The sequence below is a fragment of the Ammodytes marinus genome (assembly GCF_949987685.1).
Source record: "Ammodytes marinus genome assembly, chromosome: 7".
Taxonomy (NCBI): Eukaryota; Metazoa; Chordata; class Actinopteri; order Uranoscopiformes; family Ammodytidae; genus Ammodytes; species Ammodytes marinus.
The window spans coordinates 21,820,039-21,837,460 of record NC_137211.1 but is presented as its reverse complement, the minus strand read 5'-3'; the positions used below and the strand labels follow the sequence as shown (position 1 = coordinate 21,837,460).

The 17,422-nt window shown below is 38.5% G+C and overlaps 1 protein-coding gene and 1 long non-coding RNA gene across 2 annotated transcripts in view; both read right to left on the bottom strand.

The window, feature by feature from the left end:
• The window catches only part of cacna1db (calcium channel, voltage-dependent, L type, alpha 1D subunit, b), a gene marked incomplete at both ends in the record, with an annotated part of 72,573 nt that overhangs the window by 48,699 nt on the left and 6,452 nt on the right, over positions 1-17,422 (bottom strand). The gene's annotated exons all lie outside the window — the stretch shown is intronic.
• Positions 4,660-9,319, bottom strand: LOC307253734. Its single transcript, XR_013844968.1, has 6 exons — positions 9,242-9,319; positions 8,783-8,857; positions 8,200-8,234; positions 7,936-8,031; positions 6,803-6,887; positions 4,660-4,797 (listed from the first exon to the last, which is right to left on the bottom strand). It is a non-coding gene; the product is annotated as an uncharacterized lncRNA (long non-coding RNA).

Below are 17,422 nucleotides of genomic sequence, written 5' to 3'. Positions count from 1 at the left end.
GGCTGACCACCAAAGGTTACTGACTAATCCACAGTCTGCTGTGTTCAGATCGACGACCACGGCTGAAATCCAAGAGATACGCCTCCCTCTCAAATATAAACAGTCATGTGTGTGGGTGACGTGGCTTCATTAGTTTACGTGTTAGTAAGTGATGATGATAAAACCCAGAACACACTTACACATACACATTGCTGTTGCTGATCAAAGCAGCTTCATTTGACAAGACAAATAACAGCAATTCAAAACAGTGAAAAAGAGCAAAGACGGAGAGTTCATCTTTTGTCTCCTCGCCTCACTTTATGGTGGCTTGTGCACTTTAGGCGACATCTTTATTTTTCATTTAACTTGGAATAAATACATCTGTTAAGTTAAAATATATTGTTCTACTAAATTCCATGTTATAATGTCTCTCTCTTTGAATATACAACACACTGTATGTTGTGTTGTTTGAACTTAAATCTTCAAATCTCTCTTGTTGTTCAGAAGTAACTTGTTTTAGTTGGCTCAATTCATAATCGTTGTGTAACTGCAATATAAATGTATACACTTAGATCAACTTAACATGTTTGTTTTTAACTAACCTCGTACAATTTTGTGGAACCTGTTGAAAAAATAAATGTAATTAAAGTCAGTGTTTTAATTTTTATGAGCGTGAGTTCATCTTTTGTATCTTCTCTCTCATTTATTCATCCTGCCTCTCTCATTCTCCACTTCCTCCTGCTCTCATTTCACCAACGCTTCCTCCCTCCTCTTTAATTCTTATCTGTTTATCCTATTCTCATTCATACCTCTCATCTGTTCTTCACCTACAATCTTGACCTCTCCTCCTCTCCCTCCTTCAAACACCATTTTTTCCTTTCATCATTTTGTCCTACAACCCCTCACTCTTGTCCTCTCTGCTATTTTTCTCAATTTCCTGTCCCACTCTTTCTCCTCTCAGTCTGCTCGCTTCTCTTCTCTGCTCTCCGTCTTTTCTTTCCACAGGTCTCCATGGCCACAGTTGTCACGGCAGCAGCCTGTGCTGTATGTAAAGTGGGGTGAAGGAGCAGAAGAATGATTGTAAACGCCCAGCTTGTTGTGATGTAGTATGTATGTGCACAATACATGCATGCCAACTTCTAGGCTTGGACAGAGAGGTAGCCCACAGAAGCACACATTAACATCCACACACTTTCGTTATTCCACAAAATAGCACACAAACACACATGCTGTATCTCACCCACACAGCCCCTTCATCGTGAGTAACTGGTTCATGCTATGACAAGTATTTAACTGACTCATTTTAAAATACACACACGTTAACAAATTGGACCCCTGTGTAAGTACTTCAACATCAAATGTGAGTTACTTCACTGTGACATAAGAGTAAAACGTTTGCAATGTTTTCTTTTGAAATCATGACAATAAGTGTAAATCCTTATGTTTTCTTCACACTCAGCATAGACCTTTTTCATTCCTTAATTGCATCTTTAAAGCATTCAGTTGTTTAACGTTCAAAATATCAAGTGAAACCTGCCAATAAAGGATTTGAGGTAAACATGCTCCTGTTGCAGTGAGGCAGGTAAGATAAGATAAGATAAGATATACTTTATTCATCCCAGCAGGGAAATTCAGATGCTACAGCAGCCAGCATACACAGAACACAACACAGCACATATAGGCCTATCCCCACCCAAACATGAGCATACATACATAGCCAAGATGAGAAAGTGGTATGGATAGTCTCTGTGCATAAGTAGCTGCTACTCGTATATAGCAGTACACAAATACTAGAAGACCAAACACAGAAGCTTGAGGCTTAAAGCAAAGTTTACCTCAAATGATAAGTAGCTTCAGGATAAGGTAGGCAGGAATACAAGTTACATGACTAAGACCAACACAAAGATGTGATGACAAAAAAAGGAATGTGTGTGTTGCTCAGAACAGATAGTGAAGCAGGTGAGGAGATGGGAGAGAAGCTAGAGGGCATCTAATGGATGGATGAGTTATGGCAGCGAGACATGGAAAGGTACAAAGGAGGGACAGAAGACAACCATGACAGCTCAGGGTTTAGATGCTAGCTCTTGATTGCATTGCCAGGCCTCCTGCTGTGAAGGAAGAAAACTGTTGTATGCTACAAAGACTTAACATCTCATTCATCCCACAAGCAATAAACCTGCTTAGCTAGCTGTAATCTCCTCATCCCATTTCCTGGTTATTCAGTCTATTGCCAAACAGTTAGGTTTGAATAATATATGTGTGTCGTTTGAAACACAGAGAACCTGCAGATCTATGACAAAGCAAAAATGAATTAAGTTACTTTTTCAAGAATAAATTCAAATTATAATGACTGTGATCAATCCAGACAACACTAGTACATCCACACTTGGGCTTTTGGGTGCTAAGCAGTCGACGTAACAGCTTCCCTGACATTTGTGCATCTGTCACCCTACGGCCAAAAAAACGTTAAAGCTCCAAGGGTCATTTCAAAGTACAGAAACACTTGCATAACACAGAGACATGCCAACGAGTCTTGTTGTGTTACTGTCTCACAGTTTACCGTATTATTCACAATAAAGCGGAGCAATTCACTAATTGTTTAGAGCTGAAACCTGCGAATATATATATTTTTTTTACAAACAAATTATATGAATGAACTCAGTTTAGCATTAAAGCCACTATGAGTAACTTTGTCACTTGGCGGCACCTTTGGACAAAAGCGGCAGTATTTTTACGACGCCCGCTGTCGCAAAGCTGTTTTCTAGCTCGTGCCAGGCGTGCAAGTGTCAATTGAGAAGGGGCGCAATATAGTGCATGTCCGTGTGTTGAAAGTGTGAGGGCACTGACTCTTTTCGGCTCCGTGAGAGTGGTTAGTGACACTGCAACTAATGCCAGTCAGTGCCACACACACCTGATTGCAATGAGTTGATGCAGCAGTGTCACCTATCTACTCTCACAGAGCTGAAAGATTACGTGTCCTCACAGAAAGCGAATGAACGAGAGACGGCTAATAGTATGGATCACGATGAGGTAATGTGTTTATGTTGTTGTAAATAATGACTATTTCAGATGAATAATGGTAATCTGATGATGGTGAAGCAAAGCAAACTTCATTTAGGAGTAAACACTGCAGTCTAGTTCACTCCAGTGAAATTGTATACACGTTGCTTGGCAACGCCCTCGTCCCGCCCGTAGCCTATATCACTCTCCCTTTTAGCTTTTCTTCATTGAATTCTCTTTTTTTTCTTCGATGGTTCAGCCCCGTTATCAATCATTATGACGACAAATAACTTTCTCAAACAAGGCTACCGCTCCCCTTCCCTCACCTGGAGGGATAGGCTTCTCAAATCGCGTTGCTGCGCCATACTGAAATCTGCGACCAATATGGATATGTGACCATAGAGCATGCACGAGCGAACCAAAAATCGGACTGGATGTGCAACCAGACCAAAAGCAGTAATAAAAACTATATAAAAACGTCTTTCTTTGCACTGATGGTCTCGTTTGCTGTTAAAGGTCATTTATGATTATCAGAGGAAACATGAGGCTGTTTAAAATATATTTAAATGTTACTTGTAGCTGCTTTAAGTGAACACATTTCAGGACTAGAATACACAAACACACTGACACCATTTAACAGATAGTAACCTTGAACATATTGCAGGTGAACAAATACTGTTAAAAGTCATGCATTAACCTTGTTTCCTGCTCAAGGTGTTTTTAGACCAGTAAACAGCACTGTCCGTCCGCATGGCAATCCACTAAGGACACATGAAAAGTGACTGAACTCTAACAGTGTGTAAACCATCGGGGTCAATTAAGCTTTCAGAACATTAACTATGGTCTCCTGCACACTATCCCTACCACTCCCCATCCATTTCTCGTTCCATCCAGACCCTTAATGCTACAGGTTTTTGCCACCAGGTAGATCAAGCGGTGAGCCTTATCGTTATTAATGGAAAATGCTCATAAGTCTCTTACAGGTATACACTGAAAAAAAAGATGCATTGGATTTACTCAATTCAATTGTGGACAGTGGTTGCACACAAAATATTTGCTTTGGCTGCAACCTACCAAATCATGTTAACTCAACACAACCAAATCATGTTAACTCAACACAACCAAATCATGTTAACTCAACACAAGTGCTTTGTGTTAATATAAAGTTATAGAAATGTTTTCAAATTACGTATTGGGATCATTTTAGTCCTAAACAGTTTGATCACTTTATTCCAACACAATTCACTCACTTGTAATTCAACACTATTTGATCAGTTAACTTTAACATGATCTGAATGTCAAATTATGTTTTTATATTCATAATAATTAAATATAATTTAATACTTTAAATATACATATCAATTAAACTAACTTTCACTATATTTCAAATATAAATACAACTAAAAACAATTAAAATTACAGCTTTAAACATTTTCTTGTTAAATACTTTACTTTAACTTTCTAGATTATCCTTAACACTACCCACTTTTTTCAAAAGTACAAATGATGAAACAAGGGAAATGATCCATTTGACACCTTTATTCCAGCAATAACTGTAAAAACAGCAAACTATTGACAAATTCAAATATTCAATTACTGTAAAACATCACTTGTGGTAAGAGGAACAGCCACATCTCTCAGTCCAGGAACATAGAGCTGTAAGTGTCTTACACATGATTCAACCAGGGTCAGCTCTTCTCACTGGTGTATGTTAGTGTTCAAGCGTTGGGCCTATCTTGATGGTTCAGCTACATCTGACTCCATAATCTTCTTGAATTCTTCGAAGGTGTAGTGGTGGTTTGATAGATTAGCTGTGTCCTGGTGAAAGGAAAATATATGTATTTAGTTTTTTTTACTTCTCTATCAAACTATTTTTAAAACTCAACTTCATTAACCCATTAAGACCTAAGGCCAATTAAAAGAACTCCATCTAAAACCTAAGCAGTTTGAAACCAGCCTCCCAAGACCAGAGGGTGTACTGTAAAACTGCATAGAATGTCAACGTTTACTAAATTCTTAATGCTCAGCCTCTGTGGCAGAGACAGACATTAAATCAAAAATGTCTAAAAGCTTAAACCATTGGCCTTTTGTAAACCACAATATTAGCCTACACATTCATTAAGAATTAAAAACATTCTTTATACCCAGGGGGCAAAGTGATTTTATGGACATGGAGCGTTGTAAAAGGTTGTTCACCAAAAATGACATCTAGGACCTTCCACGATCACAACCTGGGTGGACAACCTTGTCAACAAGCTGCTGGAAAGCTACAGCGGGCCGACATAGCAAATCAGAACCACTGTTTAAGTGAATGGGGGTGAATGGGGATGGGCTAATGGGGAATTTTTTTAACTTATAGATATCATTATGAAACTTTGCCAGTTGATTAATGACATTAAAACAAAAACTTTTTGTATTACAGTATTTTCGAAAATGTTTAAATAAATATGAAAAATCATCAATATCTTACTAATGATGCGTACATTTGCATATCTGCAAAGCCCCAAAATCTAGATGTTGGAAGAAAACAAAGTCAATTTGTTTTTAAATTTTGAAAACAAAACAAGTGTCCAACTGCCTGAAGCCTTTCCTAAGCACAGTTCAAATTTGATCAATAACCCATAGAAAATAAATTTTTTACACAGTTACATTTCATGTGCTATGGACCAAAAGTGTCCTTTTGGAGTCTCCAGCTGGTATTTTAGGAAACTGCTAGACATTCCCTTGGAAAAAACAGTGTAAAAAATTCATTTTCTATGGGTTATTGATCAAATGTGAACTATGATTAGGAAAAGCTTCAGGCAGTTGGACACTTGTTTTGTTTTAAAAATGTAAAAACAAATTGACTCTGCTTTTGTCCAACATCTAGATTTTGGGGCTTTGCAGATATGCAAATGTACGCATCATTAGTAAGATATTGATGATTTTTCATATTTATTTAAACTTTTTGGAAAATACTGTAATACAAAAAGTTGTTGTTTTAATGTCAGTAATCAACTTGCAAAGTTTCATAATGATATCTATAAGTTAAAAAAATTCCCTTATTAGCCCATCCCCATTCACTTAAACAGTGGTTCTGATTTGCTCTATGTCGGCCCCCTGTAGCTTTCCAGCAGCTAGTTGACCAGGTTGTCCACCCAGGTTGGGATCCTGGAAGGTCCTGGATATCATTTCTGGTGAACAACCTTTTACAACGCTCAATGTCTGTTTTTCCAAAAAAAAAAGGGGTTTTGTCCCCTAGGTATTAATAAAAAAATAAAAAAAGACAAAGTATAAGAATTCTCAGACTCTGTAGCAGATACATTAAATAAAAAGCCTTTGAAACTTTAAAGGTGCAGTGTGTAATATGACATCATCAAGAAAGTTCTACAAAGTTCTAGAATGCAACACTCCCTGGGTAACCCCACCCCTTTCGAATAATAACAGAAGCTACAGTGGCCTTCAAGGACAAGAACAATTCTAAATTTTATACAATGCACCTCATGACATTCCAACTATGACACTTTCAAGATGGCGGCACTAGGCCTTGGTCCAAAATATGCAGAAATATGGACATATATGAGACCCTTTCTAAGGGAAAAAATAATAATTAAAAAAAAAAAATTCAGCTATTATGCACTAAATTAAATGTTCTTATGGATATTATTATTACTTTCTACAAAATCTGCTAGGAAATAAAACCCAAAAATCTACACACTGCAGGTTTAAACCACTGGCTTTACTGTGATACATTGCATTTGTGCATTAACATGTAACACATAACAACAAACAAAAACATTTTTTTAAATGTGGCAAAGGCACCAACTATGTTGCATACACTTACCATGTATTCCTGCAGCAGATCAGGATCCTCGTTGAGGTAAATGCAGTCTGTTTATGAAGCCTTCTCTGCCAGCAGCGATGTTGTCCTAAAGGATTAGAACAAAGAACATGTCACCATTTTAACTCAAACTGTCGAAAACTGGTATGAAAGTGGGCAAAGACAAAGAAATCTTTAATCAGGTCCTTAATTTGAAAGGCATACTAAACTATTGTAATCTAGACCACTTTGTCAAAATCAGCAATTAAGAATCCGCTATCTGTCTGTCGTGTGTGTGCATTCAAAAAAAGTCAGGTGTTTACACACAATCGCGGCTCCGTTAACAGAGATCTAAAAAGCCTGGCTCAGAGCCAGCAACTGTTTATGTTTATGCTAACCGCTGTCAGAACGTCGTGGATGGACTTTTTGAGGAACGGCCCAGACACTATAACGCCCGGGACACACATCCTGCGTCTACTGTGAGTCTGCTTTTTATTTCTCTGCGACCGTATTAACACACTACAGCGGCCACAAATTCCTCCTCCGACGCCTGTTGTAGGCGCATCTGCAGCGACATACCACTTCACCTCAGGAGAGACGCGCGTTTCCCTCTCGTCTGTGCTTTAACTGATAGAAATACTCTGTTGACAGTCATATTGACTTCATACTAGCAGCTTTCGCTATAGTTCCACCATTTCCTGCTGTGTTTTTCTAAACTTCCCACAAGTGCAAATGTGTAGAAAAAGAAAAGGCAATGAGGCATACGGATTACTGTCAAAACTAAATATTAATCATATGTATCATGAAATGACATGAATCAACTTCATATTAATGGGAATTATCTGAGAACTCTACGTAGGAAGACAGGGCTTTAAGAAGCAGCGCTGCAGCAGCTGAGGTGTTCCATGTGTGGCCAAAAAGAGAGAGAGAGAAAGGCAGCAGTAACAGACGCACATGTGCTCCAGAGGTAGATGCAGGATGTGTGGCACGGGCCTGAGGTTAGTATAAATATAAACAAAAATTTGGCAAACATTCACTGGAGATCGCTTAGTATGCCTTTAAATCCAAATAAATTTAACTCCATTCATATTTACATTTTAAAAAGTAACAAAGCAAAGCATTTGCAATATATAATTCAGTAGGTAAAATGTTCTTACCTTCATCATGGCTTGGAAGCCAAACCTTTTTTCACTGCTGCCCCAGACGACGGACACGTCTCAAAGACGTGCAGCACTCAGGTTCTCTGCATTTATCTGAAACAACACGGAACCATTTTTTAACAACACTGACATACACATGACATTTGTTATGTCCAATCTACAGTTGCCAACCACATCACTGCATGCACTGGTCATAATTTGATTTATTATTCCCATGAAATCCACCTTTTACTCTACTATGCTTTAATACTTGGGACGTACTTGGTAAAACTGAGTGACAGGCCAGCAGCACCCTTCTGTAAAGGAGAAATGGAGACGAAGGTTTAATATATAACAAGAAAATCTTTACAATTACAAGTGTTTGACTAAAAAATGCATGTTGCGGTTTTTGAGTCACAAATAAGAAAATTTTTCGGACAAATATAACTTTGCTTTTGATTTATTTTGTTAATTTATTCTAACATTGATAACAGTGAAATAAAAAATATCTTGTGTCACACCATCATAAAATCAACTGAAGATGTCAATTCAATGTGAATAATATAATAATAATAACCCTACAATATATAAAAACAAATAAAGTGCAAAATGGGGCATTAAACGTCCTTCCTATTAACATGAACAGAGAAACACAAGCTACCTTTTATACACTGTGCATGTTTAAAATAAAATAACTTAATAAATTGAAAGCAAGGTTATATTTGTCTTATCTTTGCCTTGTTGAGTTTTGTGATCTGTTGCACCCCCTATTTGGTTATATGTGTATGCACGGGGTGGTTAAGTGAATTGTATTTTAAATGACCACTTTTGTTACCAACAGAGCAAATAAAAAGCATATTCTCACCACAGAAACTTGATCCTACAGTCAAATCGCTGGCTCCTGGAGCAAGATGTACACGGACCAAGTTTACTTGTCAATCTGCAGCAAAAAGAAGAAACAGAAAAAACACTTCTTTATGGCATAACTGTATTTCTTTAAGCACAAATTACTGGAGGAGTACAGTGTGGCAAAATATGATGCTTTGGGATGGCTGATGATAATCTTTTTATAGCAATAAAACAATAATTTTCAGCACCTGAAAACGTAAATTAAACCATTGCTCTCTTTAATGTGCTTTTATATAAAGCTCACCACAAAAACAGTGTGACACAAATGTTGAGCTGCACTCCCAATGTTTGGACCGAGCTGCACCAAATACAAACGCAAACTATGCATTAGAATATGATGAATTTCTTTGTAATACAACTTTTTTATTTTTTTAACATTTCAAATCCTTTTATTTGAATAAATATACTCACTCACCAGTTATGCACGGTCTGAAGGCAATCTGTAGCAGCAAGTAGAGCCAGAACATGGAGAAAGAAAGAAAAACAGTTATCTTCCACGGTGCAAATCGAGCCTCGTCCTGTAAGAGAGAAAAATAACTCTATTACATATCCATTAACTGCAGAAGCCAAATAAAGTCCGAATGTCAAATGACCAAAGCAAAGCACACGTTACGTGCAAGGCAGAGCCGTTGAAAGCAGTTGAAAGAGAGGCTCTGGTGCACTGCACTCGTCCTCGTTGATCAAAAGCTAACGCTACATTAGCTAACGTTACTTTGCTAACAATTCAAACCAACACACCATGCTCGCGCCCCTCCCCTTATTAATGTAACGGACGTCCTTGAAAGTTAGCCGTTGATAGAATATGAAAGTTAGCCTACATATGTGTGTAGCACCTCGTCCATGGTTAACACGAATAATTTACCACAAACCCATTATGTATTGTCTCACGGACAGGTGGCGCACCAAATAAATCAATTTGAATAGAAATGAACAGGGCTGAGTTTTTTTTTGTAATGGAGTCAGCTTAAAAATATTATCAGGAAATAAGGCGGTAATAAGGTGGTTCAACAGCGCGACAGAAAATTAACTCATGGCAGTTTTTTAACTCATGAAAGCGACTCTAAAGACATTAAGATATATGGCATAGCCCAACATTCAAATGTATTGCAGCCATTTACTTACCGAGCAGAGCAGTGCAGAGCTGATACCATTCATCATGGACGTGAAGTGAAGTGAAGTAGTTGTCTTGGCGCGCAAAGGAGTGCGATTGCACGAGAGAACAGCAGGAGATATCGCGAGAGTTAATGTTGACACGATTGACTCACTTTCTCCTAATATGAGCTGAACATGTTAATACAACTCTTCTGCCTATCATGTTGTTTCTACATGATGGGATGCACTTCCAACATGATCCGGTTACGTTTTGCTTCAGAACATGACACAATTGTCTTAAATGGACACAATATGCTTACATAAATCCAACAGATGGCTGATGCCCTTTTTTTCAGTGTAGGTCAATTGAAATATAATCCTATAACAACAACATAGTAATAATAGCAACACGTCCTCATTCCTCCTAAACTTATGTGAATTAACTAATTTTAGCTTAAGGCCAGTGTGTGTGGGCTGTGTGGTCACTAGTCATCTGATCACAGTGTAGGAAACACAGTCAACTGTTTAATTCTCTTCCCTTAAAGCTGCAGTTGAGAGTTTTTTTACTGTAATATTTGGCAAAACTGTCATAATAGCCATTCAGCTATATGTAGGTGAAGTGGTCTGAAAATATTTTTTTATCACTTTGCTCCCCCCTGCCTCTGTGTGCTGCCCCCCAAAATTGCCACCGCTCATGTTAATTTTGACCAATCAGAGCGAGGTCAGATTCTCCGTTCTTATTGGCTGTGGGACCTTGGCAACGACGTTGATGCGTCAGTTGCGTGAGCGTTCACGACCCTAGCAGTCTGACACTAGCCTACTGTTTGGTACAAGGCTACTACGGCGGACAGCGAGTAGCAATGTCTTCACAAACGAACCCTCAATTTACCATTCCCAGGATACTAACAACTAACACCGCTAAGACAGCAAAAAAACGAGGAAAGACGAATGTTGAAAAGTTAACTGCTGAAAGGGAGACGGAGAGAGCTTGAAAAAAAGTACACAGCCATGTCTTCTTGCCCTATCACATCAAGACCTCTCCGACCGCGACCTCGTCCCCTTCCTCTGCCTGCCGCTGGCCCCATATAGCCCTCGTCCTGTGATCAGTGTTGCCAACTCAAAGCGATTTTGTCGCTATATTTAGTGACTTTTCAGCCCCCCTGGCGACTTTTTTTTTTTCAAAACAGCGACAAGCGACAAATCTAGCTTTTTTTCTGGTGTTATTGGTGACTTTTTTCGCCAAAGCAAGTATCATCTCTTCTCAACGAGCAGCGGGAGCACTGACACGCAGCCCGCTCCTCGCGCAGCAGCCCCGAGCTGAGAGGTGTATCTGCTGCTCTGACCGCAGCTGGGAGGGGCTGCTGCGCGAGGGCCGGGCCGTCTGTCAGTGCTCTGTGACGGGGGACGGGCCAGGAGGCTCCCGCTGCTCGTTGAGAAGCGTTAAAAGTGATATTTGCTTCGGCGAAAAAGTCACCAATTACACCAGAAAAAAAGCTAGATTTGTCGCTTGTCGCTGTTTTGAAAATAAAGTCGCCGGGGGGCTGAAAAGTAGCTAAATATAGCGACAAAATCGCTAAGTTGGCAACACTGCCCGAGCAGCCCCTCCCAGCTGCGGTCAGAGCAGGAGCATAGATAGTAGGAGATACACACACACCTCTCCGCTCTGTTACAATTAGTTTGCTATCTTGCCTGGCTGTTACAGCTACTTTTGTTAGGCCTACCAGCACACTTACAATGATTTTAAGCTAACATACATGGTATGTCTGTGATTAAAATGTATGCTCAATATGTACGTATGTAGTTATCATTACTAATGTTTAATCACCTCGGAATCGGACATGGTGTTTGTCTCCTGTCAATGTAACTGAATTCACATGAACGCGCGTAGCTGTCGTTCAGAGGGAGGAGCTACAGTAGGTAGAGCGTTGGGAAAACAGCCGTTGGGATCCCAACGGCTGAAATTATCAACTGCAGCTTTAACGGGTACAAGTAGTGCCATTTGGTGGACATCTGAACGAAAATAAATTCAATTATTAAAGTGCTATACCATGGTATAGTTCAATTTCCGTTATATATACTTTATAGTATTATTGCTGCATAGTGTGATGTATATTATACCAATTTACATTATATGCTTTATTATTATTATGTAAACTGTAAAAATTGTACTTGGCATTGGATGTAAATCATGGGGGGGTCAGAATTATACAAGTGGATGGAAATTCTAGGGGCAGTCAAATATATCCAATGTTTATTATAATCATAAAGAGAACAAATTACTTCACCTGAAGGTAATATGATTAGAATCCTTTAACGCCACACAGTATGATTTGATCTCCTGACTGTTAACAGCAACCAACCCATACAGGAGCAGACATGGTAAAACATGGTCCAATCAGTGTGATCCAAATGTGTATCTACCCCTTAACCCCTGACACTTTGTGGGATGGACCTAAATAAATGACCTCGAATAATACAATAAAAGACTGACCACTGAATTAAAAAAGAAACATGTGTCAGGGATGTGTTCACTCATCTTTAAAACTTGATGGAAATGGAGCCGACATGGCTGCCACCAGCTAACCGTCACCTATAAAAAATATTTTAATAAAAAAAACATCTCAGTATTCAAACATGTACCAAACACAAACACACTCAAACTACGGGCGCGTTTCTGTTCCTGGCAATGAACCACAGCCTCACAAAGAAATCCACATCATTCCTCACACTCATACAGTGCAAACATGCATACACGTAAAAAGAAAAAATGGAAATATAACGTGCCAACCGACTGAAAAAGACACAATGACTTTAGAATGATAAGGGCAGGATATGTGTCAGGGTGGGTATATCTTGTGTGTTATACTGAATCAAATTGCTGCCCTAACTGGGTCAACAACCAGTCACAAGCTGCCCCAGTCTGATCACCATTACAATCAATTGATCTTGTTCTTTCTCTTTCTCGCACGTTTTTAAAATGACAGCTGATACCCACAACTATATCAAATATGACTGAAAACAGCATCCCAATAACACGTTTATCCAATATATTTCACCATATGGAAATGTGAGTAAAAGCATATTATAAAAACCAAACGGCTGTTCAAAGCAATGTATTCCACTTCTATGATGTCATTATCTGGATACTGAAAGTTCAAAATATTAAATGAAGGGCTCTGGCTGCAAAACACAACCTCTGAACTATGAGGCATGGTCAGAAGCTTTCTCTCTTTCTCTCTCTTTCTTCTTGTCTTTCTTTACAAAAGACAAACACACAAAGACACACTCGTCCACACAGACATTCACATGCTCAAAGGACGGTGACTCTCCTTCCCCTTACTCTCTAAACCTTTAATCCATATCGGAGCGAAAAATGACACAACCTGACATTCTGTTCTCGGAACCACACACACACACACACACACACACACACACACACACACACACACACATACAAATGCATAGTAGATGACACTCAAACTAAAACAAATCATACATGATTGCACACAAATAAGTGTTGGTCAGTTGACTGATAAACATACATGTATGAACATACTCTCTCTCTCTAACTCACACACAAACACACATGCACATACACACACACATGCACATACACACACAAACACACAGACACACACACACACACACACACAGACACACACACACACACACACACACACACACACACACACACACACACAATTACAGCTGAATGGATTCACTCCTGTACCGCTGTTTTGGATTAACCTGCCCACCTCATAGCATTCAGGTCTTCTGATTGCTGTTATACAACCAACCAAGAATTTTTCTGAATCATAGCTGAAGAGAAGTGTGCTTCAAACTATGTGACAACATAACACAATGCATTACCTATGAAAGGAGCCCTGCTGTCTTTGTATATTTGTGTTGGTGGATTGTTATCCAAACTTTTCAATATACTCACAGCATAAAACACAAGCTGCATGACCGAAACACATGCTCTTGGTCATATTAATATTAAAAAATTAAAATAAAAGCGGACAGAATCAATGGTGTGCCTAAATAAAAACAGTTTTTAGGTGCTGGTACTTTTAACTGTTGTAACTGTTGTTTCAAATTTGCACAAAATTTGAGTGCTAGAATTGGGCTAAACCTGGAGATTCCATGTGCCGGCTGGTCTATGGGAATTTATTTCAAATTTAAACTGAATGAAATCTGGGTGAAGATGTGGATGTTTTTTTGCACTGTGGAAACAATATTATAACTACGCTTTCAGCTCTGATATCCAAGCCTGCGTGAGCCTAAAGAACATTTACCCTTTGATCTCTGACTCATGCTGTTCATGGGAATGCCTCACCCACATGCAGCTAAAATGGACTTACAAAAATGAGAAGAGAATTAGTTCACAACCAGTCGGGTAACTGTGCTGGCACATAGGGATACGTCTTTCAATGATTCTTCTTTGCTTATAATTAAAAGTAATGTCTTAAAAAGCCTTTTCTTTATAAAGCGGCATTGTTGTCAATTATCCACATTGTTGTCAATCATCCACATATATCAATTTCAATTATTCTAAAACTGCCCATTCACTGGAACACATTAAATCCATGTGAGATTTATATGCACAGCAGGTGCTCGGAAAGAGCTACGCAATGAGTCAGAATCTTCTTTCCATGTAAGCAGAATAACCATTTTATTCATTGTGATTCAAAAATCTAAATATCACAGTGTGAAACAGTGTGTGATAACACCTCAGAACATCATCCTTGTTTTGTTTATTTTATAGGATAATGATTGACTGAAACACTGGAGAAAAGGTTGATCTAAATACATTGTATTTGAAATGATGTGCTTTAGCTCAAATTATATAGAGATGGATTAAATCTTTATTTAATCTGTATGTTTTTACTTAGTCAACATACTGCTTACTGGGATTATCAAATACACAGAATCCAGGGCAAAAGTCCATAACCCTTTTTTTCAGTTGCATCATAAATGTTTTAGTTGCATCCTTACTGTTTAGGTCCATCCGGCAATGACATGCCAGATGGCCCTAAAACACAGACACACACACTGCACTGATCAGATTTACTCTTACCAACATGACCTTTTGTATAATTAATCTTGCTAATGCTAATTAGATGTTAATCTGTCTCTAATTGCTGCAGTCGATACTGCAGTGGCAAAGCCAAACTGAATGCAGTTCTTTTTTTCTTCTTTTTTATATATATTTTTGAGGCATTTTTATGCTTTATTGATAGTGCAGAGAGACAGAGGTGAAATGGGGCAGAGAGGGGAGTGACATGCAGAGAACGACCGCGCGCGGGAATCGAACCCGGGTCTGCTGCTGGGCCCGGCCCGGGGGGGACGCCCTACCAACTGAGCTAAGGGCGCCCCACTGAATGCAGTTCTAATGAATGTAAAAGCAAGGATGGCCCCTTCTTACAGATAAAGGTGGCATACTGTATGTGAATGTGTTATTTCATACAGTCTAAAAAGACTCATCTTAAATTCTAAAATGTTTAAAAATTCTTAAATCTGATGGCAGCTTTGGGAGATAAAAGGGATGTGATGGTTCTGCATAATGACTTGGTACATCGATCCGTCCCATCCACTCCACAGGGAGTTTGAACTTCTTCCCTCGGGTAGACGTTACAGAGTGCCAACGGCAAATCGTAACATTTTTAAAAATTCCTTCACTCCTAAAGCGATTGGGGTACTGAACACCATGTCCCGCTGATGTGTATACTGCCACTGCTGCCCTGCTTCTTGCCCTGAAGATGTCTGTGTGTAAATGTTGTTGTTGTTGCTTTTGTTGTTGTTGTTGTTGTTGTGTTGTCCTGCTTGTTGTTTTTTGTATGAGACCAAAGACAAATCTCCACACCGTGGACAATAAAGATTTAACTAACTAACTAACATTCAGACTTAAAAAGTATTGAACAAGCAGCAACCTGCAGGTAGGTCAGACATTACAAACTCAGGCAGACAAACCAATCTGTAGCCAGACTTTGTTCAAAGTCCCGAAGCTTAATTTAAAATTCTAGCAGAGATGATGATGATAAATGCAAAAATATGTCATGATGAAAATTTTGGAAAATGTGCATGAAATTATTCAAATGTTCAAGACATCTACTGAATTTCCACTGTAAATATAGTAGTAGTCTATTTGTGATCAAGCAAATCTAGTGTAATATCATGTTTTAAATACAGCGATGACAGAGCAAAGTTGTCATTGCTATGGCTTTTTCACATGATTTATCCAATAATACATACTTCTTTTTAAAAAGAAGGGAATTCAATTCTAAACATTGAAGATTGAAAAATCATATAAACTTAATAATATGATGATATTTTCCTAGCCAGTGTCATTGAGCTGACCTAAAGCATGTCCACTTGAAGGAACGCAAATGCCTTCTGTTTACTCCGAGACACACACACACACACAGACTCCACATCTAACTCGCACAAAACATTCATAAATAACTATAATGGGATTATGGGCTGATCAGCAGTGTAGGTTAGTCAGTTAGCAGTCAAAGGGCCCACCATTAGTCTGCTAAATCACTGACCGGCTTACAGTTTTTCTCAGTCGCTTTGGTGCTTTTCTCAGATCAGAATGAAAATTCTCATAACTATTAGTTTAACCTCCGCAACATTTAGTCATTTGAGCACATCATAGTAGCAATTTCTCCTTCCTCTGAACAAATTGCAAATGCTTTTGGACATGTATCAGTTGCTTTCATACAATTCTCTGCTGTTTTATAACATTGCCATTTGCTTATGTCATGTCAGTCAAAATGAACTATACTTATGGATGCTGAATAGTCGTTCCCAATAAAACTAATAGTCTTCATTTCATTGCTTGAGTCTTTACATACAAAATTGTTGAACTAGTTATCAAATTCTGTCAAGCTAATTGTATACCTTTTCTTTATCATAGATACTTTCATCGCTGCATTGCAAGGGATAATATCCGTTGTGATGTAGATGAAAATATGTGGCCAGACAGACAGGAACGTCTGGATGTGCCAGAATGATTTACCTATATATGTTCAGTTACAATATGTCCTGTTATATTCTTCACATTTGTGCACAGCTCCACCAAAAGGGTGTTTTTTTATGTTTGTTCTAAATAAGTGACAGAAGTGTATTTTTCTTTTGCACAATGCTGTAGAATTGCAAAGAGCATATACAGTAAAAATGTGAAACATACGTATTCAGTGTCTTGTACTCACTTACTCCCCTAACTACAACAATGTGTAACTTTACTGTAGTTTTCAAATGGCTGTACAAGTAGTGTATAGTGCTGTCTTGAGCATTTTCAGGTAGTGTCACCGAGTTCTGACCTTTTTTTGCATTGGAAAACACTGAGAGAATAAACTGTCATAATGAAAACATGACAAAGCCATTTGAATCTTGTTCATAAACGATGGTGTCAAGACTTCTCATTTTGATGACACTGGCAGTTTCATTGACATGAATACTTGCTTTTGAGGAATAGACTATCCATTTTGTGCAAGTGACG